Consider the following 26,744-nt stretch of genomic DNA (forward strand, 5'->3'; position numbering starts at 1 on the left):
TGTTCAAAATGAGACTTCACGAAATGGCTCAGAATGTCAATTAATCATCATGGAACATGTGAATATGCTGAATGGAAGGTGGTAGAAACATTAAACACCTCACGGGGTTCAAAGGTATAGCCGAGTACATATGCATGAAAAAGCATTTATGGGGCTCAATTTTCTCAATGGTACTCAAAATTGACAACGCAATTTTTAGTTCCAACATGTTCAATGGAATGTGTTCATATTTCTTACTTGCATTTTGGGAGGTATAAGGTGGTGTGTGGAAGGAAGATATTGTTCATCTTGCTTACTTGCATTTTGGAAGGTATAAGGAGGTGTGTGGAAGGAAGATATTGTAAGCCCCAAAAGGGCATGTTGATAATGAGAATATGTGTATATTGTGATTCATAGCTTGGAAATCCTCCTCATGGTGAGAGTCAACCTTCACCCTATACTTGATTCAATTGTTCAATCTTTGTGTTAAGCCTTGGGATGGGATGTGTTGTAATGTATTGTATGAAAACTTTTCATATTGTTGTAAATATGCATGGCATGTGAATGTGTAGTATGCAACCATTTATGCCTTGTTTCCCCAAGCTCAGTGGGTGGCCTCCTTGAGGCCTAGGTTGGGAGGTGAGCCTCCATGGTTCCCATTTTATTTCTCCTTGTAGGAATTCACTTGATGAGTTTGGAAGCTTGATGTTCATAAAGTTTATCCTTTGCATAAGAGAAGACTCTTATTGATTATTATTATAGAAATGGAGAAATAATCTCCACCTATTATGTGAAGCAATTTTGTATTTGTAGAGAGTTGTTATTGTTGCCATTCATATGTTCATAGAGAGAGATATTTGTAAATTTATGTATTAGATGGTCCTTCCACCATATAAAGCTTGTTATGATCATTCCTCCACCTTTGTTTATACGTGATATTGTGTGGAAGGTAAATCTTGAAAGGAACATCAAGGGGAAGTTTATTGTGTTGATGTTGTCTTACCTATACTTGAATTTGGAATGTGTTGAAGGGAAAAAAAATATTTGTTATAACATACTATTAAGAAGGAATTGAACATTATCTCCTTGATTTCTTTTTCTCCTCAATTATATGAGAAAAATTTAGTTGTTTGATGTTAGTATTGAAATCAAATTAGTTGTAAGATATATAATTGATAGTAATGGATTCATAGCTAGCTTAATTATGGATTTGAGTGGCATTGAAGTATTTTGAATATTAGATGTAAATAAATTTTAATTTCAAGATTTCTTGGTTTTTATTTTTGCAATTAGATTTCGTAAGGAACATGATAATTTTCTTTATGTTAAATTTTTGGTTAGAATAGAAATGATATTCATAATGCAAGGATAAATCCTCACCAAATCAATCTTAGCAACCATAAAGAATACATGATAATGATCTAGGCAAATAAGCTAAGTTCAAAAAAAAGGGAGCCTATAAGTGCATAAAACTCTCTCAAAAATTTATGGGCAACAAAAAAATACCTCCTCCAAGATACAGTCAATAAAATATTAGAAACAGAATAGAATAATCTTTTTTTTCTGAATTGCAATATAATAGATAAGTGTCTCTATCATGGGATAGAAATTAAAATAAAATAAACCTCAAGTGGCAAGCAAAAATATATATATGTTAAAGCTCTCCTTCCTTAGGAGGCGACCAGGAGAATTTAAGTCTTAATAGGGCTCATAATGTCTTTTCAAAAAAATAAAATATACATACTAAGGAGCAGACAAGGATGTGACACATCCTCACCCACCTCTACCTGTTGACTTGTGGAAAAAGAAGCATCTTTCTGAAGTCAAACAAAACAAATCATGACTAAATCCTAAATAGGACTCTTCCTTAATTAATGAGATGGGTGGGAGTCTTGTCAAACCACCCTTCCCTCTCACATACCACCATACCAAATCCATTCATGGGCAACAAGGAAGAGTAGGCGGCTTGGGAGGAGAGTTTGTGGAGTGTTTAAAATGTTTTAATCTTTACCATGATGACTTGATCCCACCAAATGCTCCCAGGTGCCTAAGACCTAAGCTTGGAAAAAGTGCATGTTTATTAGAGTCTCCAAAACACCCACGCCTAGTTAAGAAGAATGTACACGTGGGAAATGGAATTGGGGTTGGTCGTCCACCAAAAAAAAAAGGTGCATTTATATCATTTGAAGTATTAGTAGACACATAGTCTAGGATGTAGGCATAGGTTAGAGTGTAGATTAGTAATAGATTGGTATGGGTAGGATAGTGGTTATTGTATTAAGTTGTATGGAATGTTGGGTTGGTGGGTAAATATATTTTTAAATTTAGTTTATTGGAGTACATTTAAGATTATAGATTTAAATAATTTTTTTTTTATAGATGTTAAATGTTAGAGATGTCTTCTTGTTTCTTTGTTTAGTGAAACACATGCATAATAAAGGAATGGTATAATGTAGTTATTTTTTTTAATTTTATTTTTGATTAAATCAAATTCAAAATTTTCAAGTTAAAATTATAAGGAAAACTAATTATAGATATTAAATAATTTCAGGGTAATTCATATATGTGTATTGATTTAAAATCGATTTGATTATAGTATAAATTGATTAAAAATACTTGAGGAAGTATTAGATATATATTTACAATATCTTTAGAGATTGTTGTTGAGGACAAACAATTAACCTTTAATTTGCTATGATAGATAATTGCTTGGTTAGTATTAATATTAATTCTAATTAATGAAAACATGAGATGGTGCAATGTTAGATGATAATTTGTTTTGAATGATCATGCACAATCTACCAAATTATAGTAATCTTAATTTTAATATTCAATGTCAATAATGTTAGCAATTGAGATAAAAGAAGCATATTAGTATAAAAGATATAGGTGTTTCAAAATAATAATTAATATGATAATTAAATAGTAATGATAATAATTGTATTTATAAATGAATAACCCCACATTAGCAAAAAGGAATGTAATTGATTAAGTGACTTTTGATTCAATACTCTACTCTTTTACCACCCCTATAGCTCAATTGTTTCCCTTTGCAACTAGGTTATCACCCCTAAGGAACTTGGAAATTAGATTCTGAAGAGTCAACCTCATGCCATTAAATTCCATGTTTTGTTTTGCCTCGTTGAAAAGCATGGCATGACAATGTCCAGAAGCTATAATAAGAAAGTTAAGCCATGTGAATTCCAACTAGGTGGTCTCATCTTGAGAGAGAACCCTAAGAATCAGCAACAATGGGTCCAAAAAGGGATGTTTGAAACAAACTGGCTTGGTCCTTACATAATCATTGCAGTGTTTTGATCTAGTGCTTACTAGCTTTCTATAGCTGAGGGAGAGGTGCTCAAGGAGCCCAACAACACTCTCCACTTGAAGTGGTTCTACAACTAATCTGATCTCATACGTTCTCTGTATATACTTAGACGTCCTAAAAAATATCTAAAAATTGCAAAAAATCCTTAAAAAAATCATTACCCTAGTGAAAACCTAGCAATAGGTGCCTTGGTAATACTAAAAGCATTTTAAAAAATTCAAAAAGAGAAAAAAAAAAAAAAAAAGAGAATTTTTTTTTTGATGAAAACCTAGAAATAGGCATCATGGTAGCAAAAGAAAAAAAAAATTCCAAGAAGGTGAAAACCTGGTAAACAGGTGTCTCTTGTTCCTAATGCTCCATCTTGCAGTGCATCTTCTGGCTTCCTTTACAGTTGCTTTCCTACTTTCACTTCTTGCTTTAGTTTTGCTGCTTTTTCTCATGTATCCATGGATTGAATCTTGTCAGAACTTAGGGGCAACACCCCATAGTGTCATAGAATCTCTTCTATAATAGTCACCAGTTGTTCCAACTACGTTTGTCTACTATCACTAGTGTCACTCTCTTTTCGAGATTCTCCTCATAGAATCTTCTTCATGATAGTCACCAGTTGTTCTAACTACATCTGCCTACTATCACTCATGTCACTTATGAGATTCCTCTTAGGGAAGATCTCTCCTACATCAATCACTAGTCATGTTGGCTATGTATGTCTACTATCGCTTAGTCCTACTCAGGTTCTTCTTACTGTAGATTCTACTTTGACTTCAATCACCAGTCATTCTGATTGTGTCTGTCTACGATCATCACCATACTAAAGAGACTTCTTTCAAACATGTTTTGAATATTGACACTTGACATTAATCCTATAGAATAGAAACTTGAACTTTAAATGATGAATTTGTTTAGATGTATTGAGCTTTTCTTTGTTTCCTTTGCTTTTGCTTACTCATGTCTCCTCAAGCAACTTGATGATGTCATTTTTGACTAGAGAAGCAAGAATTGGGGGCATGATCTTTTCTTTACTTTCTATTTTTGGTTTAGATCCAACTAATCTAAACCATCCGTATAAGATGGGTGTCCACAATAAGAGCCTCCATCTCATATTGGATGGTTGGATGTACCTTGACTCTTTTTATATGGATAAATCAGAAAGTTCAGTTCTTCTCCTTGCTTTTTGGAGTGAACTCTTCATGCTATAATAAATAATGATAGTTGTCCTACTAAGTGAGCATATGGATCACTGCAATTATATATGGCAAACTTTTGTCTCAGGTCACGAATACAAGGGCCATTGTGGACAGAATACTTACTTCTTATTTAGCATAAGAAAGATCTATCATGTGTTAGGTGTGTCTTCATGCAAGCAACATTTTGGTCATCCTAGTATTTATGCTTTGATGCTTATGTTAACTTGCTACATCAAAAGGGACAAAGATTCTAGTCATTCTGGCTTCGTGTGCCTCGAATACTTGTATTTAATCTTGACAAAACTAGAACAAATGTCCTATTCATATTTCCATGATTGCAATGTTAGTGGGAATTGTATGGCATATGGGGTTTCACTATATGCTCAGTGATAAAAATTGAAAAAGCTTGGTAACCAGACCTAGGGTTGCATCTAGCATAGCATTGCATTGCATAAATGCACAGTTCAATGATTAATTCACTTGCATCTTTTTTAATGAAGGATTGATAGTGTCTAAAAAGTATCATGTTTCTTCATAGTTGCACAAGCATTTGGTTTCTTTGGTTCATCTTCTTCTTCCTCAATGAAATACTTGTCACTATCAAGAAAAAACATGGAATACTATATGAGATGTCAGTCTATTCACATTTACATTTCATATATAATTTCATCATCCATCTCATCTACACTACATTTACCAATCAAGTTAAATATGCATTCATACATCACATCATATTTGCATTTCATAATCACAACATAAATATCTCATGTACATCAATTTAAAACATAGACAATCACAATGACAATGATACTTGACTTAAAATCTTGTATATCTATATTAGTATTAAAAGAATACATCAATACAAAAAATGGACACTACTCAAGCACTATCAATCAAAAATGATACAAAATGGTGCTTGCACATTGATTGATACATAGGTAGATCAGAAAACTTAGAGATAGATCTATCTAACTCCCTCACCTCCTAGAGGAGGAGGAGGTAGAGGCATTTATGGCCTAGTAGGTAGTTGCACACCTCCTGACTCTCGAGCATTCTATGAGTATTGAGGCACCTGCTGAGCCTCATCTAGCACAATTCTGGAGTAGGATGCAAAATAGTAGGCCGCTCGTGCTACCTGTAATTATACCTCATCTTACAACTACTATGCCCTCCTCTCAACTGTCTCTAGCTACTCTTGTAGCCCATGGATCTCACAATCCCACTCAACTATACAAGTGTCTCATGTAGCTATTTGGATCTATAGCTCTCCTAACTATTGAGAGGCCTATTGTATCCACTCTTTGGCTCTCCTCAAGGCATCTTGAGATTCAATAGTAAGCTGGTCCTACATATCATACTCAAGCTACTTGACCTACTACTCAACTGGCTACTGCTCCTCCATGTGGGTTCTCTGCCACTGACCCTGATCTATCCCACTATCACCTACACTCAGATCTCTCCCCATTTGCCAATGGGGGCTCTACACTTATCTAAATCAGTGTCTAACCTATTGTGGTCCCTACTCTAGTTCCTATGGTGGTCCTTGTGGAAGCTATGGTGGTGGTACCTACTGGGGTACCTATGGTCCATGAGCTACCATCCCTACTAGATTTGTAAATCATGGGAAGGGATGGCTAGAAAAATATGCCTAATAGGCACATTTCATCCTAGCATCTACTACTATTGGCAGATAGTCCCATTGTGTTGCAACTAAGTTTCACACCATGATCATGAACCTCCCTGAATCTAGCTTTTGTGACCATCCATACTCTAGATCTCTCACCAAGCATTCATAGGAGCAGTACTCCTATGATAGATCTTGTGCCACCCATACTAATGCCACACATGTGTAATATGGAATCTCTCAATAAAATATGTCGAGTGGCCTATCAGTGGTCATGATGCAAACATGTGACTAAGCTCCTAGGCTGCATCATCCTAGCCCTCAGTCCACTAATACATTAGGGGCCAATTTGCGACGCCAATGTGTTTTTTGGCCTTTTTTTTCAAATATAGCTCAACAACATCGCAATTGCGACATCAGGAAACTTAGGTGTCACAATTGCGATAGCGTCAGGCTCAAATTGAAAAAAAAAACATATATATGCGCCATACAATATATGCGTGCATTTCAAACATTTCCATCGCATTATCTGTGAGCAGCACGCTCTAGTAGCCGAGCATACCTAGCTATTTGTGTTCTAACAAATGGAGGCTCACAAACTTACAAATATTTTCCAAGGAATTTGCTTGAAGCGGTTGTACAAGTATGCATCCTAGGTAAGATGTGATTCAAGCCCTAAATTGGACTAGCTTATGGCTACCTTGGTTTCATTCATAATCTAAACATCATCTGTTTAACATGGCAGGTGGGCTACAAGGAATCATCTTAGAAGTAAAAGCTATTCTTCAAAATCCTGTAGCAGTTTAAAAAATTAAGGATTCAAATCTTTGCCTGCTCACCTACGGCCAATTAAAGTGCGTAAAGCCTATATCGTGCATCTGAAAAAGGTTAGGTTGTTTAAATCTTTTGAAATTTGTGTTGAATTTTCCATATTTTTCATAGGTCAACATATCAAATGGAGGATCTTGGCACCTTCGATCTCTCACTTCTCTATATGGTGTGCCCCTATATAGATTAGATATATGAGGGCAAACCCCATAAACTATTTGTGTTGCAAACCCCTATTTAGCTTGCCTTTCTACATATACCTCTTTTAGGACATCCTCTATAAAAAGAAAGATCAAATCAAACTACACTTCCAGAAAATACAAGGTATACTGCCCCATTCAATTTTAGTCAAATGAGCCTTGACCTGGGTAATTTTTTTTTTTCTATCTCAGCTCTCTTATATATTTGTTTCAAGTAATAAAAAGACCCAACTCTAAAAAATACTGTACAAAGAAATCTAATCAATCTTGACCTAATAATCCTTCGCTGCATCAAAAATTGAACTTTGATCCCACCATGCCCCCAGACATAGCAAAACAATGTTCATTTTTCACAAAGTATGTCTTGACCCTAAAATGTTACAAGTTCTCTATTTGATGATAGTGAAAGTTGGATGTTAGGAGGTCACCATTAACATTTGCGCATACAAAGCAATAATATAATAGATTACATTCCAACATATGATCCTTCTCGTGCAACCTTTTAAAATATAACATTATTCAAAAATTAATTCCATTATGCATGAATAAGGTGCAAAATACAGCTTCCATAACAGTTAAATGAACTTTATACAAGAAAAAGAATACGCACTTAGCTCCAATAGAATCCATTGTGCAGATAAATGGTTTGTTGTCATCCCCTAATCCAGCAATCAGTGGTTGACAAAAGTATGGACCAAACCTAAGAAAAGCAACCAAAATTAGCTTTCCAAAATGAGTAACTCACTGAAAATATTTTAATTCACATGCAATACAATCACAACTAATTTGTTATGGGCAAATAAAGAAGCAATATGGCACAACATTTAATACACTTTTTCACATAAGATAGATAGCCCATATTCATAAAATTCCTATAAAATTTTTCGATAATGCTATTAACAACATAAATTTAGCTTTGATATTAAGGTCCAGAGTACCAAAACCTATATTTCCATACACACATAATTGTGTGCACAGGCACACAAGTGTACATAGTAGTTCTATGTTAGGTGAGAAATGATTGGATGTAACTACAATATCCTCCCATGCAATATTTAAAAACTATCATGTTAAAAGTGTAACGGTGTCCCCTATTGATTTTTACCCAAAGTAAGAATTTCACAAAAAACTTTGTATACAAATTGTTCTCTATAATTAAACATATGATAGCTGTTGAAACTTAAAGTAAATAAACAACTAAATTACTAACATTTCATATGTAGACATTTTTTATAGTTTTATTTAGAATAGCCAACCATATTAGGGTTTGAATAGGGTGCCCTAGAACATTTGCCACAACTAATCCCAAAGGCAGGATACAACACCCCTAGGCCCACAAGTGGCAAGAACACATCCACCCAACATGGTGTGGTCTACTTACAAGGGGAACCCATCTCTACCCTCACTACTCATGCCTCCTTATTAAGCCATATATGATAGATTCCAACCTTTAGTTCACTTCTACAAGCAACCATTGTAGACATTGGAAAGGAAAGAACAATAGGATGCTCTGGAACTTTCGCCACAACAAAGCCCAAGGGCATGCTACAATGCCCATTGGCTCATGAGTGGCAAGAATATGTCCATCCAACATGGGGTGGTCTATTTAAAAGGGGAACTTGTATCTGCCCTCCCCCCTTTTATTTCTTTGCTAACCTATACATGATTTTTTTGTAGGAGAATATCAAAATTTGATAAACAGATAAAGAATCTAAGTTGTTTAGTATTTCACATCATTAACTATACCAAATTCATAAGATATTATAAGTTAGACTGCATCTTCATCATACATATATTAATAATTGCTACAACACATAATGCCTATTGTATCTAGTACTGATCTAATCCAATTACTTGATTGTATCATTTGAGCTATTACTGACTGATGATTTAAGCGATTGTTGATTAGATTATTGATGTGTGATGATGTAATAAATTATTGTCTTATACATTTTGTAGTGATGATTGAATGAATGCTGATTTGATAGAGAGATGCTTAATTGCTGAATTATTTGTTTTCGTAGTCCCAAGATGAAGTTGTGATTGATGTGATTTGATGATTTTTTGTTTGATCTTGTTGATTGATTGATGCTTGATTTCTTGAGGGATTAATGATTGATGGATAAATTAAGGATTTGTTTCAATGGAGCCATGAGTGATGATTGATAAGTCACCCTTCTAGGCTTGGAATGAATTGTCCTTTGTGCTTTATTGGTATAAGGAATAAAGGATCACCACCTTTAATTAATTGAGTTACTATGTTTTGATTTTTCCTTTGAGAGTAATATATTATCCCCCAAATTGATCTCCCTCGGGTGTACTCTTCAAATGAAACATTCTCTTGTTTATACCTTGCATGTGAGGGAGAGTCACACCTCTTCATCAAGTTTTCCCCCTTTGCAATGTGTAATTTCCTTTTCCTAGTTTGCCTTACAGTTTACCCTAAATTCACAAATCCAAATTAGATAATAAACAAATTATAGTCAGAGATATAACTTTAACCTAAAAATAAGATGAAATAAGCTTGTCTTGGAACCTGCAATCAATTAGATAATAATAATATAATCATAATGTATGTAATACACCTATTGTGAGATTTACACGTCATTGTCACATTGCAAATGGAAACCACCCTCTTTTTGCTTTAGCAGTGGAGGTAGTGCTCTTAATTGATTTTAGATGGTCTTGGTGGTAATTTCCAGGTCTCCAAGTTGAAAAGATGAGTTTGTGCAACTTTGGCCTACTAAGTAGTTGAGTTTGTCTAGGGTGTGAAGCTATGACCAAGAGTTGGGCTAAACTAATCAAGGATATGGAATTGAAATCAAGGGATTTGTGATGAAATGAGTTAGAACCTTTCAAAAAATACCTGTTCCAATGAGTGATAAGTGTTCCATTTATTCTCATGAGAGCTAGATTCATGTTGAATCACCACTCATGAAACATGGGTCAATGAGTTTGACTCAAAATCACATAGTTAAATCCTGATAGCAATATTACGGATTTTAGAATGCCAAATACTCTAAACCTTATAGTAGATAAGCTTGATGATGATGGTTGTAAGGTTTAGGCTGAAATTTATTTTAAAGTTCAATTTGGCATATGGTGGTTCTACTTGTCTTAATCTTTATTTTAAGTGTTCAAGTGAAATATAGAATTGGGTTTAGTGTTAGGGTTGAGATTTGATTTGGTGTAAGGTTTATATGTAATAAGGATGTATATTAATTATTGGGAAAAATAAATAAATAAAGATGTATATGTAATCATTTGATAAGATAATAATTAATATTGTAAATTATTTAAAATATTATTGATATATAGTTAGCGAAGTTTCAATACAGGATTTATGGTTAAAGTTCATATTGGTTAAGTTGTAAGTGTAGAGTTCAACATGGTTCAGCATTCAATTAGACTTGGTGGTGATATTAGGGTTCAATCTAGTTTATTGTTTCATTTGGTTTTCAAGTTTAATATGGTTTAATGTTAGGTTCTTGATTTGGCAGCAAGAGCCTACAACACAACTTCAGCTATTTACCATTAAAACAATTCCTGATTTGGCATGGGATCAAACTTCAAAATGTTTTTTTTTGTTAGGGTTCAATTTGTATTTTATTGGGGTTAGGGTTGAGTTTCCTTCTTTTCCACCAGGTGCATCTCAACCTCTTTAGTTATATCTTGTTGCATGGGAGTTTCAAAAATTTCAAGTCTTTTTTCACTAGAATCAACCTTAATAGAGTCATTATGGTTATATGAATGGATTCTTTGCCTTAGAACACTAACATCTTCAAAATCCCATATGAAATCTATATGACCATTTCATTTCTTCAATATGCCCTATGGATGTCCCTATATAACTATATATCTTTCAATTGCATATAATAACTAATTTATGTGCTTTTTCATGACTATGTTTGACTCATATAATTGTGATCTCTCTAGCACTATGATGTTGTTTAATATGTCTTGCTAAAGCTTGTAAATTTTGTTCCTTTTGACATGTCATGTAATATGTCTTGCCTTGTAGCTTATATGTTTTTAAATTGTTGTTAGGCCTTGTAGCTTGTATAATTTGATTGCTGGAGAGCTTCTACAGCTAAGCAAAAAGGCCATTGCACGAGTTATAGCCGCGCGCTTAGCCGGTATGAAAATTGTATATATATTTTTATTTAATGCATATTTTAACTAGACTTGTAGCTTATATGTTTTTAAATTGCTGTTAGGCCTTGTAGCTTGTATAATTTGATTGCTGGAGAGCTTCTACAACTAAGCAAGAACGCCGTTGCACGAGTTATATAGCCGCGCGCTCGGGTATGAAAATTGCATATTTTTTAATCTAATGTATATTTTAACTAGACTTTTAGCTTATATGTTTTGGAATTGTTGTTAGGCCTTGTAGCTTGTATGATTTGATTGTTGGAGAGCTTCTATAGCTAAGCAAGAAGGCCATTGCACAAGTTATATAGCCGCGCGCTCGGGTATGAAAATTGCATATTTTTTAATCTAATGTATATTTTAACTAGACTTTTAGCTTATATGTTTTGAAATTGTTGTTAGGACTTGTATCTTGTATGATATGATTGCTGGAGAGCTTCTATAGCTAAGAAAGAAGGTCGTTGCACGAGTTATATAGCCACGCACTCAGATATGAAAATTTTATATTTTTTAATCTAATGTATATTTTAAATAGACTTTTAGATTATTTTTTTTGAAATTTCTTTTAGTGGCTTAATGTTGTAAGGTCTCTTGAAATAAGACCTTCAGGCGGTTGGTCAAAGTTTTACAAATAATCTTATCTAGAAATTTGTCTAGAGCAATTGACTAAATGTTACAAAAGGTGATTGGATTAAATATCTTAGGAATAAAGTCAAAGAAAGTATTTAGCTAGGTCTAAGAATATTTGTGTAACTTTGACAATTTTTCTTAGTTTGTGAAAGTTGTAGACCGAAGTTTTCATAGCCCAATTTTTGCTTCCTGCAAAGAACAATCATGTCAGATAATACAAGTGAAGAAAAAAACAGGGAGACAATCACTAGATTGTGGTCTAACTTGAAAAGAAAAGGTGATGGAAAATTTTATTGTCCTTGCAATATTTGTAAGGGCTTAAATCGTAGAAGACTGCTAATCAAAATAGTTAAGAGACATTGTAGGGAGAATGGTCACATTGAAGGGGTGCATGACTATCATCCACTGGTAAGTCATTCATTATATCATTTTAACAATTTATATACATATGAATTCACTTGATGATGAGTTGATGATCACGGTTTATTTATGTTAATAAATTTTATATAGGTTGATCTTCCTAGGGAAGTACATGATATGAACCACACCAATCCGAAGAATATGGTTTTCGAAGTGGAGGAACATGGAGGTGCAAATATCGAAGGTGAAGATAATGATCCCATGGAAGATGACGATCATGCACTAGAAAACACAATTGAAGAGGATGGTATAAATACATTGATCAATGACACATTTAGTCCAAGTGTATCTGATCATGATGATGATGATAGCCTCGATGTACCTCTACTTTAGAAGGCATACAAGCCCCTATAGAAAGACTCCCAAACAACTCTTCTCTCTACTATATTGTTGTTGTCGAACTTGAACGTTATGAATGGTTTATCCAACATAACAATGTCACATATGTTAAGGTATGTCATATATGTCTTTATAGTTAACAAAGGGTGAATAATGTACCACTAATATTCTTTATATTAATAACTTATATTTTTTGTTGTAGATTGATAGGCGAGTTTCTGTTACCATCATCAAATATTCTACCTCGCTCATATCGAGAATTAATTGTTGTTATGAAAGATATTGGAATGGAGTATGAAGCAATACATGCTTGTCCCAATGATCATATTATATATTATAAAGAACATGAATTTGCAACACAATGCCCTGTATGTCATACGAGTAGATATCGAATAGATTGACTAACAAAAAAGGTGCCTCAAAAGGTTCTTCGTTACATCCCCATTATTACATGAATGCGACAATTATTCAAGTGTAGTAGCTTGGCTCAATTTATGGAATATCATGCACACAATAGAAGTTGAGATGACATTATTCAAATCCCTGCATATGGTTTGAAATTTATGCACATAGAGAAAAAGTGGAAACACTTCAAAGAAGAACCTCATAATCTCAGGCTTTCATTGGCAGCAGATGGTGTCAATCCATTTGGAGAGATGAGATATGTTTACTTGGTGTGGCCTGTTTCATGTTCTTATGACGATGAGATGGAAGGCAACATCGAGGTGCCTTTGAGCTGGTACCAACATCTATAGAAACATTGGGTACCCAAGGAACTTCCTCCAATAAACACTGATTTTTGTGTTAACAAGAGGATATATGGCATCACACCATCATCACTACTTGGTTTGGGCCTATTTTCTATGGACGACATAAAGGTGTCTTACAAAAAAGTTTTTAAATTGATTGAGTATGTTGGACCATGTTATGATTACAAAAGTTGGATGCATATTGTTCAATATAAAAAAAGTATGTGTAGGTATGCCCTCTCGGCAAATTATATATAACAGCAAGACAATAATCAAAGTAAAAGTGTGGCTATATACATTAATGAAAGGCCAAAAGCAACAGGGAATATTGTGAGTTTTATAAATAGTACACAACCTGGGTCAACTATAAAGCAACCCAATTGCATATTTGAGGTGTGCGAGGGAAATTGTGTATTCATCTGTGTGATAAAATCAATACATGCAGGGGAAGAGCTTCTTATTGATTACAATTTGAACCACATAGATACAAACGAGGCTACTATCATGGGGGTGGTACATACTATTAAACCAACTTCTAATCAATGACTCCAACATACCATTTAGTCAATAAATTTTTGGCTAACATTTTTATAATTGATCTTTGACATAGGGGCACAATATGGAGCAACCGCCCAGAGGGGATGCTGGAGATGTTCCCGACTCATCTACACATGAGCAAGTAAAACTCATTGTAATTGTGCAAACTAGATAGAAGCAAATTTTTTTTTTTTTTAATGTTGTTTTCTTCATTTTTTTGGAGTAATTTTGATAATACTAATACTATTGTTGTCACGGAGGGCCAGTGGTCAGAGGGAGGGAAAGGAACCTACGGTCCCTGATTAGTAGGACCCCCCTGAGGAGGATCCTTTTTATATTGATTTAGTAGACACCGATGACCCGATCGGTTTGACTAAAAAGTTGCTAAAGAAAATTGGCAGAGAAATTTTACGTTTGGCAACCATAAAGCCTATTACTCAGGAAATAAGAGATAGGGGATCTGAGTTGATGCACACCTCTAAAACCTTAAAAGTAAGTATTAATGAAATTTTTAATTATAACAAGAGTTCAATAATGGTTTTTATGTTATGCTCTTTTATGGCATTAATTAAAATATGGATGCGTTGTCTTTATAGAGTTTTTTTGCATGATTTCGACCCTCATTCCCATGGTGAGGGTGCTGTAGGTGGTTTAGGTAGATTGCATGTTCCATTCCCCACTTCTGTTTTCCATTGAATATATATAGGAATGATCATAATCATTGACAATACATGCTTGAACAATCCTTTTTTTAAATGCTCTAACAATCCGGTCCATGCTAGTCCATGCATTCTATATTTATGCATGCTCTAACAATTTTATTCTTCAGCTTCACATCAATTGAATCCTATGATGATGCTGCCTCCATCCAGGACAACCACAAATCTCTTTCCGACTACTGAGTCAGCAACACGTAGCTTACAGGCATCGACTATTGCACCATCTATTGGTACACAAATCCCTCTTTTTCTCTCTTATGGCAGCAACGAACAGTGTTTTTTTTTTTTACAACTTTTTAACATCAATTATCATTTGTTCTTTTATACTTCGTGACAAAGACTTATGAAACTTATGAAACTTTTTACAATAGGAGCTGCAACATCATTTCCTAGATGTTCCTATGTCCCTAGTATGGGAATGTTGAAGGATGTCATATTGATCGTTAGCGACGATGAAGGCATTCCATTAGAAGTAGCCAAAGTTCCAAGTACTTTAAAGTTATTATTATTCTATAGTGATATATTACTAATTTAGTTTTTGATCACTCTTTATCGACTAATGATCCCATGATTATTTTTTAGGGAATGATGTTTTTTGGAGAAAACTTGGTGATGAGTGTTTGCAAATATTCGGGCCCACCCTGTGTACCTGGTGGAACATCATATCCTGACTAAAACCCCAAACCACTATTTTGATTTCATATCATTACTATAATAGTTTTCCTTTTCATCCATTTCTTGAACTATATTAAAGGTAGCTTCACTTCATTTATGAGTCTAACATGTTTTTTTTCACTTAAAAGGTGGAATAACCAACACAAACCATTGAAGGATGATCTTATAGAGAGCATGACCCAACTCTTTGGACCTCGTGCATTCAAGATAAACAAGCTCCTTGAAAAAGCTGGTTTATGTTTGAAGTATATTAGGGACCAATATAGAAAAAATTTATGGGATAACCCCAGGTACGAGCGTCCGCCCTATGTTCCTGAGGCTGAGTGGCAGGCTTTGATTTTGGATGGAAAGTATAAAGCTGACAAGAAAAATAATATTACACCAGTGGAGAGTACAACAAGGTATGTGATACTATTGAGAATCTAATTATGTATTAATTAACCTCTATATTTATACTATCTAACATATTTCAAACTTTTCATAGATTGCCTGACACATCAAAGGAAACAAAGGCAAGACTAGAAAAGCATGAGACACACAAGCTCGGCTCTGGTGGTTTTTCAAAACTTCAAGCAAGAGTTTTAAGTATTAGTAAATGAAAAATTGTATCAATTTTTTTATATAATGTGATGGGAAATGCTAGGATAGACTAGCTTGTCTATGCTCCTAATCCTCAACTTGGATCTTAGTGTTCCTCCACACCAATATATGATGTAGAGTAACACACTTTGGAAGCACTGGTGTAAGATAAAACTCCTAGGCTTAGTTTTCCACTTCCACTAAGAGATTTCTCTTATCTCCTAGTATCCTATGCTTCTATAGGATCTCCTAATAGGATTAGATCATTAACTAAATCCTATTCACTCTTTACTACAAGAGTCACACCTTGAAAACTCCACCTTGGATGATCCACACCTTAATTTTGGTTCTCTTTCTCACTTTCACTTAGATGGATCTAAGTGCCAAATCCTCTAGAACATTCCAAGAGGTTTTTGGCATGTGCTTTTTTGAACACTTAATACTAACAGGTATTTTAAGTTTTAATAATATGGATATGTATAATTCTAGTTTTAATACAATCTTATTGCAGGTTGATAGATTTTCTTAACAAGTTTTCAAAGTTTTTTCTGTAAAGTCATTGTTCACTCCAGTTCAATCATCTTGACTTTTAGTGGCAGGTGCCTTTCCTTTGGTCAAGCATAAAGCTTTCCTTAGGCCCATGTAATATGATTGGTAATTTTTTGGGTTTCTCCTTACCAATGAAAACTTTGATGTGACCCTTACTGTAAGCTTTTTCCATGCATAACATGAATAAAAAACTAGCAATACTACATTGATGTGCAATGGGTACACTGAAGAGGTAGAAAATCAAATAGAAAAAAATACATTGTTCTATGTTTTGCATCTATTTATGTAATACATGATTACTAGGCACCATTACAAATATCTTCCTTATTTGTCCAATGAGAAAGGACTCTAATTGGAAAATTTAGGAGCATATCAAATGATTTCTGTCTTCCTCTTGCTACCTCTCCCTATCTCCATCTCTGCTTTATCTCTCTATACTTATTTTATAACTTATTTATCCCTCTATCCCTATCACACTCTTTCTATATCTCCTTATATCTTTCTGTCTCATTCACCATCTATATATCTCTTTATCGCCCCTTCTCCTTATTCCTCCATATCTCTTTATCTGTTCCTCTCTATCTTTCCCACTTTAATATCTCCCTGAACATCTCAGCTTTTAGAGAAGAAAAAAGCTTTTGCTAGTCAGGATCAACTGAAGCAAAAGGCACTGCAGATTGAGAGCATGTGGGCATGAGTAGAAGAAATGGAGAAGGTTGCTAGGGGTACAAGTGGTGTCCTCAAGGAAATGTAGTAGAAGCTTGAATATATGGAATGGGAAACATCAACACAAAGACAATGTGCAATAGAAAATGAGCAGGAGCTCTGCAAAGTTAGGCATGATTTTGAGGTTCTAAGGTCTAATATTGATAATTTAGTTGGTGCACAAGAGTCTCTCTTATCCTCTGAGAAGTGAATCCAAGAAATGGAGAAAATTTTGGAAGGGTAAGCCTGCTCATCATCTGTTATATATGTTTTATTTGCGCCAACTATCATGCTTTTTGAAGCTGACTTTTGACTGATCTAAATTTACTAGGTATAGGTTTTCATTGAATGTTATAATTTTTAAAGAAATCTTAATTTTTTCTTATTGTATTTCATTTGCCGTCATCATTTTATCAAATGTCAAATAAGCTATATCTTTGTAGGGTAGACATCATGCAATACAGATGAGAATGTGTAGTAGGAATTTAGAATTTAATGATATGTACAGGCCATCAACCAATTCTAAATACCATGTTATTGCTTTTTATTTTAATATAAAATGGTATGTTCAAAAGAAATAGAATTATAGTGACGAGCACTACTCTTGATTGATTTAAAGCAGTATTTACAATGAATATGGTCCATATAGTTTTTTAGTCACGAAAGTTAGCCACATTTTTAAGATATCAAAATATGTAAATATAGGTCATGGAAGATATTAATTTATTAAAAGAATACTAAGAATTCATTTTTACATGTGAAACAACATTTATTTTCTCTAGATTTTCATTACCCAGATTTATCAAAAGTTCCAGGTCAAAAAAATTCATGGAGGGGAAATAGACTTTGCTAATTATTTATTTGTGAAATTCAAGCATGATTGAGTGAATGTTGTAAGTCTATCCATCAACACCAGAATATGAGATATTGATCTTCTACAAAATGAGATGCATGATGTAGAATTACATTTTTATACATTTGCTAAAGAATTATTTACTCAGATGCCAAGTTAATTTCATTTCTCAAGTTGAACTAACATATTTTTGGTTTTATAATTTTAGTTTTATGCGTGTACTTATTAAAATTAGTAAAAGGGTATTGAAATATCCCAGAAATTGAACTTTTTTTTGAGAATTACAGGCTTATATTATTTTCATATTCTTTTTTCATTATGCCAGGCAGGCTCAATTCGGTATTACAACATTACATTTGTTATATGCCCAACTAAATTTTTGAAGCAGTTGAATTTCATCTCTTTAGCCATTTTGTTTCTTAAATGATTAATTTGGATTCCTCTGTATCCTAACATATTACATATGATAAGAGGAAGCTTTGTGAAAGCTTTATATACTAATAGAAGTCAAGTCACAGAGTCTGCTATATATTCTAGTTCAACATTGGAAACAATTTTTGTGACTGGTAACAATATTCACTTTGTTTTCACCAATCAGAATCATCCACAAATAGAATGACACACTACATGATAAAAAAAATAAAAGGATGTTAGAAACTGATTGATTATATTTACTAATGCATGCTTTTTTCTATCTCGATAATCTTTCACCTAATTTTGTCCTCAATCTTGATTTGTTAGCTGCAACTCATTGGATGATTTTACATGGTTGATTGAAAGATTTATACATAGAACCATTCTCATTATGTTGTACCCATGAATACCGTATTATGATGTATACAAGGTGATAGAGTAGATGATATGCAGTGTTTAATCCCCCATGTTAGTTGTATTTGTTCAAATGGGTAACTTGTAGAATTAGTTTTTTTGGGCAACCAGACCTGAGTGGTGATAACGGGTTCACCCACCAATTATCATTAGAAGAAAGCATATATAGCATATGCATATCATTGCCAAGGATGCCAAGATGTTACTTGGAACTCATTATATTCAGCAATGAGTCACTCTAGGTGGTGATTATAAAGTACATACACTATATGAATATCACTGTAACGAATGCCAGAAGGGAACTTCTGAAATTAGTTATATTGTGCAATGAGTTGTCCTGTGCACTGATTATGTGTATTACTAAAAATTTACAATTATCTTTAGAATAAATTATACAAGGTAAGTGCATATCACTCTGAGGGATATGAGGAGAGTATCCTATGTGGGTTGATTCTCAAGAGAGAAATATGCTACAAGTGATTGCTTCCTAAGCAGTAGTGTTTGGTGTGATCATATTTCAAGGGAAATTATTCTATTTCTATGTATTGGATGTGGTCAACTTGGCCCATAAACATCTCTTTTGTTGTGTAATCTCTTAACTAATGCCCTGCATATTTTCCTCAATATTTGGGATATTATTATTCATTGATGTTTCAACCATATCAGCTGATATAAGAGCAATAATTTGGGTAAAGTCGAAAGATTGACTATACTATGATCATGCATATCTGTATTATGATGATTTTTTTTAGTGTAGAGACAGGACACAAGCTGTCAGATTTAGAATCTTTTTGTTCCTTGCCAGAATTTGTAATTTAGACAATTCTAACACTTTTAGAAAGAGTTTTCTGATGGTTTTTCAAAGAACTGGTCACTCACAAGTTGTGATTTTGGGCTAACATTTTTTCCAAGTGAAATTCGAGCCATGTTAGTTGTCGGTGAAATGCTAGTTATTGTCCATATACATATTTGAAGACATCTTTATATTCTTTTTTAATTCTTCTGAACAAAGAATTTCTTTTGATTCATTAATTATGTTGTGACATGTCTTTCAGATTGGTTTTTTCTGTAGGCAACTAGTGTTTAGTATCCTTTTAATGGTATCATAAAGAAAATTAACTTTACATTTATTTAGTTGTGTATTGTGACTAAATTCCATCTTATCCAGAATGACTATAGATGGTTGTGAATTTGTTTGAACAAAATATTGTTGTGTAACTTTCTTTTTTCTTGTGTTAAATGGATCTGGAGGAAAAATTGACAAAAAAGTAGACTTTGGTTGTACGTTGGATCTCAAACCATTTGTTAGCAGTTCACATGTAATGATGCAGGAGCATCCAGAGGTATAAGGGCAATCCTATGTCACCAAAAAAAATGTACTTAGACTTAGTTTATGTTTCATGTGTTTTCATTTTTGGACACCCATTTGGGTCAAATAAAGGTTCCAACTCTCACAGTTCCACTATCAGTGTGTTAGAAAATCCTGAAAAAATAGTAGCATGTAATTGGGCCATCATTTTGGTAAACTAGAAGGGGTGAATTGGCCAAATGAATGGAATTGTGATTTAGAGCATTCCAGAAAAAGAATCAGGTCAAAAGGCCCCACAGTTTGAAAGTTATTGCAATTTTTTGAGTTTTGGAGACCTCCTAAGAATGCTTCAAAGTCAGGTTAGGGGCATTAAATGACCTTGAAAAGGGCCAAAAAATGGGGGATGAGCAAAGCTGGTCCATAGGGCTATAGAGCACTTCGAGAGCTTTTCGAAAATGTAAACGGTTCATCAATCGGAGCTACGGTTTAAAAGTTATGCCTCCTGAAAGTTCGATTACCATTTCTGGATTCTTCTAGATTTGCGCCGACTTCTAACGCAGCTTTTGGAACCTTCTATTTGGTCGGTGGATGCCTACTAGCACCTTCTAGAATGTATTCCTAGTCCTTAACCCTCCAAGGTCTATTTAAGGAGATTCCATGCATTGCAAAAGGCAGTTCGGAGGGGAGTTTGAGAGGAGGTACTGAAAGGAGAAATTTTCTCCACATTTATGCTATTGTAAGCCCTTAGGGCATGTTTGGAAGTTTATTTTCTCTGTACTGAATGTACTAGCTTATTTTTTAGTTAATACAATTTCCCTTTTCTGTTGTGTCCATTCTATTCTTGGGTTGTGTCCCCATCATGTAAGTTGCCCTTACAATATTATTTGCCAGTGGATCACATTTTTAGTGGAATCTAATAATATAGTTTTTGTAATATCTACTGGTTTTATAATAAATTTTGCACATTTGAATGATATTCTAGATTCTTTGTCTATTGATCAATCACAGGAGGGCAATTCTAAGTACATTCTTTATGGTGTTTTTGTTCATGATGGCTGGAGCACACATTATAGTCATTATTTCTACTTTTTTGAGTCACTGAAACCTTTCAAAATTATTTTTATGCTGGGAACTCTAGGTTATAGTCTTAGAAAAGTATTTTATTCATTAACAATTACTTCAATCTGGCTTGTAGGTGAAGTGCACAAAATTTTCTTATTGGTCAATTAAATTTGATCCTTTCTTAGATTTGAGCCTAGAGATCATTCGAGCAGATTCCTTGTTGAAAGCATTATCCCATTACATGGCAGTGGAGCAGTTAGATGGGGATGTGAAAAGATATCAATGTGAACGATGCAAAGTAAAAGTGAAGGCTCTAGAACAACTCAAAATTGATAAAGCACCACATGTTCTTGCAATTCATCTCAAGTGCTTCAGTGTAGTTGGATCTGGAGGAAAAATTGACAAAAAAGTAGACTTTGGTTGTATGCTAGATCTCAAACCATTTGTTAGCAGTTCACATGTAAGTAGCCCTTAAAATATTATTTTCTAGTGGATCACATTTTTAGTGGAATCTAATAATATAGTTTTTGTAATATCTATTGGTTTTATAATAAATTTTTCACATTTGAATGATAGTCTAGTTTCTCTGTCTATTGATCAATCACGAGAGGGCAATTTTAAGTACACTCTTTATGGTGTTCTTGTTCATGATGGCTGGACCACGCATTCTGGTCATTATTTCTTCTTTTTTGAGTCACTTAAACCTTTCAAAATTATTTTTATGCTGGGAACTCTAGGTTATAGTCTTAGAAAAGTATTATATTCATTAACAATTGTTTCAATCTAGCTTGTAGGTGAAGTGCACACAATGTTCTTATTTCTTAAATAAATTTGATCCTGTCTTAGATTTGAGCCTAGAGATCATTCGAGCAGATTCCTTGTTGAAAGCATTATCCAATTACATGGTAGTGGAGCAGTTAGATGGGGGTGTGAAAAGATATCAATGTGAACGATGCAAAGTAAAAGTGAAGGCTCTAGAACAACTCAAAATTGATAAAGCACCACATGTTCTTGCAATTCATCTCAAGCGCTTCAGTGTAGTTGGATCGGGAGGAAAAATTGACAAAAAAGTAGACTTTGGTTGTACATTGGATCTCAAACCATTTGTTAGCAGTTCACATGTAAGTAGCCCTTACAATATTATTTGCCAGTGGATCACATTTTCAGTGGAATCTAATAATATAGTTTTTGGAATATCTACTGGTTTTATAATAAATTTTGCACATTTGAATGATATTTTAGTTTCTCTGTCTATTGATCAATCACAGGAGGGCAATTTTAAGTACACTCTTTATGGTGTTCTTGTTCATGATGGCTGGAGCACACATTCTGCTCATTATTTCTGCTTTTTTGAGTCACTTAAACCTTTTAAAATTATTTTTATGCTAGGAACTCTAGGTTATAGTCTTAGAAAAGTATTTTATTCATTAACAATTGTTTCAATCTGGCTTGTAGGTGAACTTCACACAATGTTCTTATTGCTCAAATAAATTTGATGCTTCCTTAGATTTGAGCCTAGAGATCATTCAAGCAGATTCCTTATTGAAAGCATTATCCCATTACATGACAGTGGAGCAGCTAGATGGGGGTGTGAAAAGATATCAATGTGAACCATGCAAAGTAAAGTTGAAGGCTCTAGAACAACTCAAAATTGATAAAGCACCACATGTTCTTGCAATTCATCTCAAGCGCTTCAGTGTAGTTGGATTTGGAGGAAAAATTGACAAAAAAGTAGACTTTGGTTGTACGTTGGATCTCAAACCATTTGTTAGCAGTTCACATGTAAGTAGCCCTTACGATATTATTTTCTAGTGGATCACAATTTCAGTGGAATCTAATAATATAGTTTTTGTAATATCTACTGGTATTATAATAAATTTTACACATTTGAATGATATTCTAGTTTCTCTGTCTATTGATCAATCATAGGAGGGCAATTTTAAGTACACTCTTTATGGTGTTCTTGTTCATGATGGCTGGAGCACACATTCTGGTCATTATTTCTACTTTTTTAAATCACATAAACCTTTCAAAATTATTTTTATGCTGGGAACTCTAGGTTATAGTCTTAGAAAATTATTTTATTCATTAACAATTGCTTCAATCTAGCTTGTAGGTGAAGTGCACACAATGTTCTTATTGCTCAAATAAATTTGATCCTTTCTTAGATTTGAGCCTAGAGATCATTCGAGCAGATTCCTTGTTGAAAGCATTATCCCATTACACGGTAGTGGAGCAGTTAGATGGGGGTGTGAAAAGATATCAATGTGAACGATGCAAAGTAAAAGTGAAGGCTCTAGAAAAACTCAAAATTGATAAAGCACCACATGTTCTGGCAATTCATCTCAAGCGCTTCAGTGTAGTTGGATCTAGAGTAAAAATTAACAAAAAAGTAGACCTTTTTTGTACGTTGGATCTCAAACCATTTGTTAGTAGTTCACATGTAAGTAGCCCTTATAATATTATTTGCCAGTGGATCACATTTTCAGTGGAATCTAATAATATAGTTTTTGTAATATCTACTGGTTTTTTAATAAATTTTGCACATTTGAATGATATTCTAATTTCTTTGTCTATTGATCAATCACAGGAGGGCAATTTAAGTACACTCTTTATGTTGTTCTTGTTCATGATGGCTGGAGCACACATTCTAGTCATTATTTTTGCTTTTTTGAGTCACTTAAACCTTTCAAAATTATTTTTATGCTAGGAACTCTAAGTTATAGTCTTAGAAAAGTATTTTATTCATTAGTAATTGCTTCAATCTGGCTTGTAGGTGAAGTGCACACAATGTTCTTATTGCTCAAGTAAATTTGATCCTTTCTTAGATTTGAGCCTAGAGATCATTCGAGCAGATTCCTTGTTGAAAGCATTATCCCATTACACGATAGTGGAGTAGTTAGATGGGGATGTGAAAAGATATCAATGTGAATGATGAAAAGTAAAAGCGAAGGGTCTAGAACAACTCTAAATTGATAAAGCACCACATGTTCTTGCAATTCATGTCAAGCACTTCAGTGTAGTTGGATCTGGAGGAAAAATTGACAAAAAAGTAGACTTTGGTTGTATGTTGGATCTCAAACACTTTGTTAGCAGTTCACATGTAAGTAGCCCTTACAATATTATTTTCCAGGGGATCACATTTTTAGTGGAATCTGATAATATAGTTTTTGTAATATCTACTAGTTTTTTAATAAATTTTGCACATTTGAATGATATTTTAGTTTCTCTGTCTATTGATCAATCACAGGAGGGCAATTTTAAGTACACTTTTTATGGTGTTCTTGTTCATGATAGCTGGAGCACACATTCTGGTTATTATTTCTTCTTTATTGAGTCACTTAAACCTTTAAAAATTATTTTTATGCTGGGAACTCTAGGTTATAGTCTTAGAAAAGTATTTTATTCATTAACAATTGCTTCGATCTGGCTTGTAGGTGAAGTGCACACAATGTTCTTAATGCTCAAATAAATTTGATCCTTTCTTAGATATTAGCCTAGAGATCATTCAAACAGATTCCTTGTTGAAATTATTATCCCATTACATGACAGTGGTGCAGTTAGACGGGGGTGTGAAAAGATATCAATGTGAACGATGCAAAGTAAAAGTGAAGGCTCTAGAAAAACTCCAAATTGATAAAGCACAACATGTTCTTGCAATTCATGTCAACCGCTTCAGTGTGGTTGGATCAGGAGGAAAAATTGACAAAAAAGTAGACTTTGGTTGTACATTGGATCTCAAACCATTTGTTAGCAGTTCACATGTAAGTAGCCCTTACAATATTATTTGCCAGTGGATCACATTCTCAGTGGAATCTAATAATATAGTTTTTGGAATATCTACTGGTTTTATAATAAATTTTGCACATTTGAATGATATTTTAGTTTCTCTGTCTATTGATCAATCACAGGAGGGCAATTTTAAGTACACTCTTTATGGTGTTCTTGTTCATGATGGCTGGAGCACACATTCTGGTCACTATTTCTGCTTTTTTGAGTCACTTAAGCCTTTCAAAATTATTTTTGTGTTAGGAACTCTAGGTTATAGTCTTAGAAAAGTATTTTATTCATTAACAATTGCTTCAATCTGGCTTGTAGGTGAACTACACACAATGTTCTTATTTCTCAAATAAATTTGATCCTTTCTTAGATTTGAGCCTAGAGATCATTCGAGCAGATTCCTTGTTGAAAGCATTATCCCATTACACGACAGTGGAGCAGTTAGATGGGGGTGTGAAAAGATATCAATGTGAATGATGCAAAGTAAAAGTGAAGGCTCTAGAACAACTCAAAATTGATAAAGCACCACATGTTCTTGCAATTCATCTCAAACACTTCAGTGTAGTTGGATCTGGAGGAAAAATTGACAAAAAAGTAGACTTTGGTTGTACGTTGGATCTCAAACCATTTGTTAGCAGTTCACATGTAAGTAGCCCTTACAATATTATTTTCCAGTGAATCACATTTTCAGTGGAATCTAATAATATAGTTTTTGTAATATCTATTGGTTTTATAATAAATTTTGCACATGTGAATGATATTCTAGTTTCTTTGTCTATTGATCAATCACAGGAGGGCAATTTTAAGTACACTCTTTATGGTGTTCTTGTTTATGATGGCTGGAGCACGCATTCTGATCGTTATTTTTATTTTTTTGAGTAACTTAAACTATTCAAAATTATTTTTATGTTGGGAACTCTGAGTTATATTCTTAGAAAAGTATTTTATTCATTAACAATTGCTTCAATCTGGCTTGTAGGTGAACTGCACACAATGTTCATATCGCTCAAATAAATTTGATCCTTTCTTAGATTTGAGCCTAGAGATCATTCGATTAGATTCCTTGTTGAAAGAATTATTCCAGTACATGACAGTGGAGCAGTTAGATGGGGGTGTGAAAAGATATCAATGTGAATGATGCAAAGTAAAAGTGAAGGCTCTAGAACAACTCAAAATTGATAAAGCACCACATGTTCTTGCAATTCATCTTAAGTGCTTTAGTGTAGTTGGATCTAGAGGAAAAATTGACAAAAAAGTAGACTTTGGTTGTACGTTGGATCTCAAACCATTTGTTAGTAGTTCACATGTAAGTAGCCCTTACAATATTATTTGCCAGTGGATCACATTTTAAGTGGAATCTAATAATATAGTTTTTGTAATATCTACTATTTTTATAATAAATTTTGCACATTTGAATGATATTCTAGTTTCTCTGTCTATTGATCAATCACAGAAGGGCAATTTTAAGTACACTCTTTATGGTGTTCTTTTTCATGATGGCTGGAGCACACATTCTGGTCATTATTTCTACTTTTTTGAGTCACTTAAACCTTTCAAAATTATTTTTATGCTGGGAACTCTAGGTTATAGTCTTAGAAAATTATTTTATTCATTAACAATTGCTTCAATCTAGCTTGTAGGTGAAGTGCACACAATGTTCTTATTGCTCAAATAAATTTGATCCTTTCATAGATTTGAGCCTAGAGATCATTCGA

Source organism: Cupressus sempervirens, chromosome 5 (genome assembly GCF_028749045.1).
Source record: "Cupressus sempervirens isolate cs-2001-9-10 chromosome 5, ASM2874904v1, whole genome shotgun sequence".
Classification (NCBI taxonomy): Eukaryota; Viridiplantae; Streptophyta; class Pinopsida; order Cupressales; family Cupressaceae; genus Cupressus; species Cupressus sempervirens.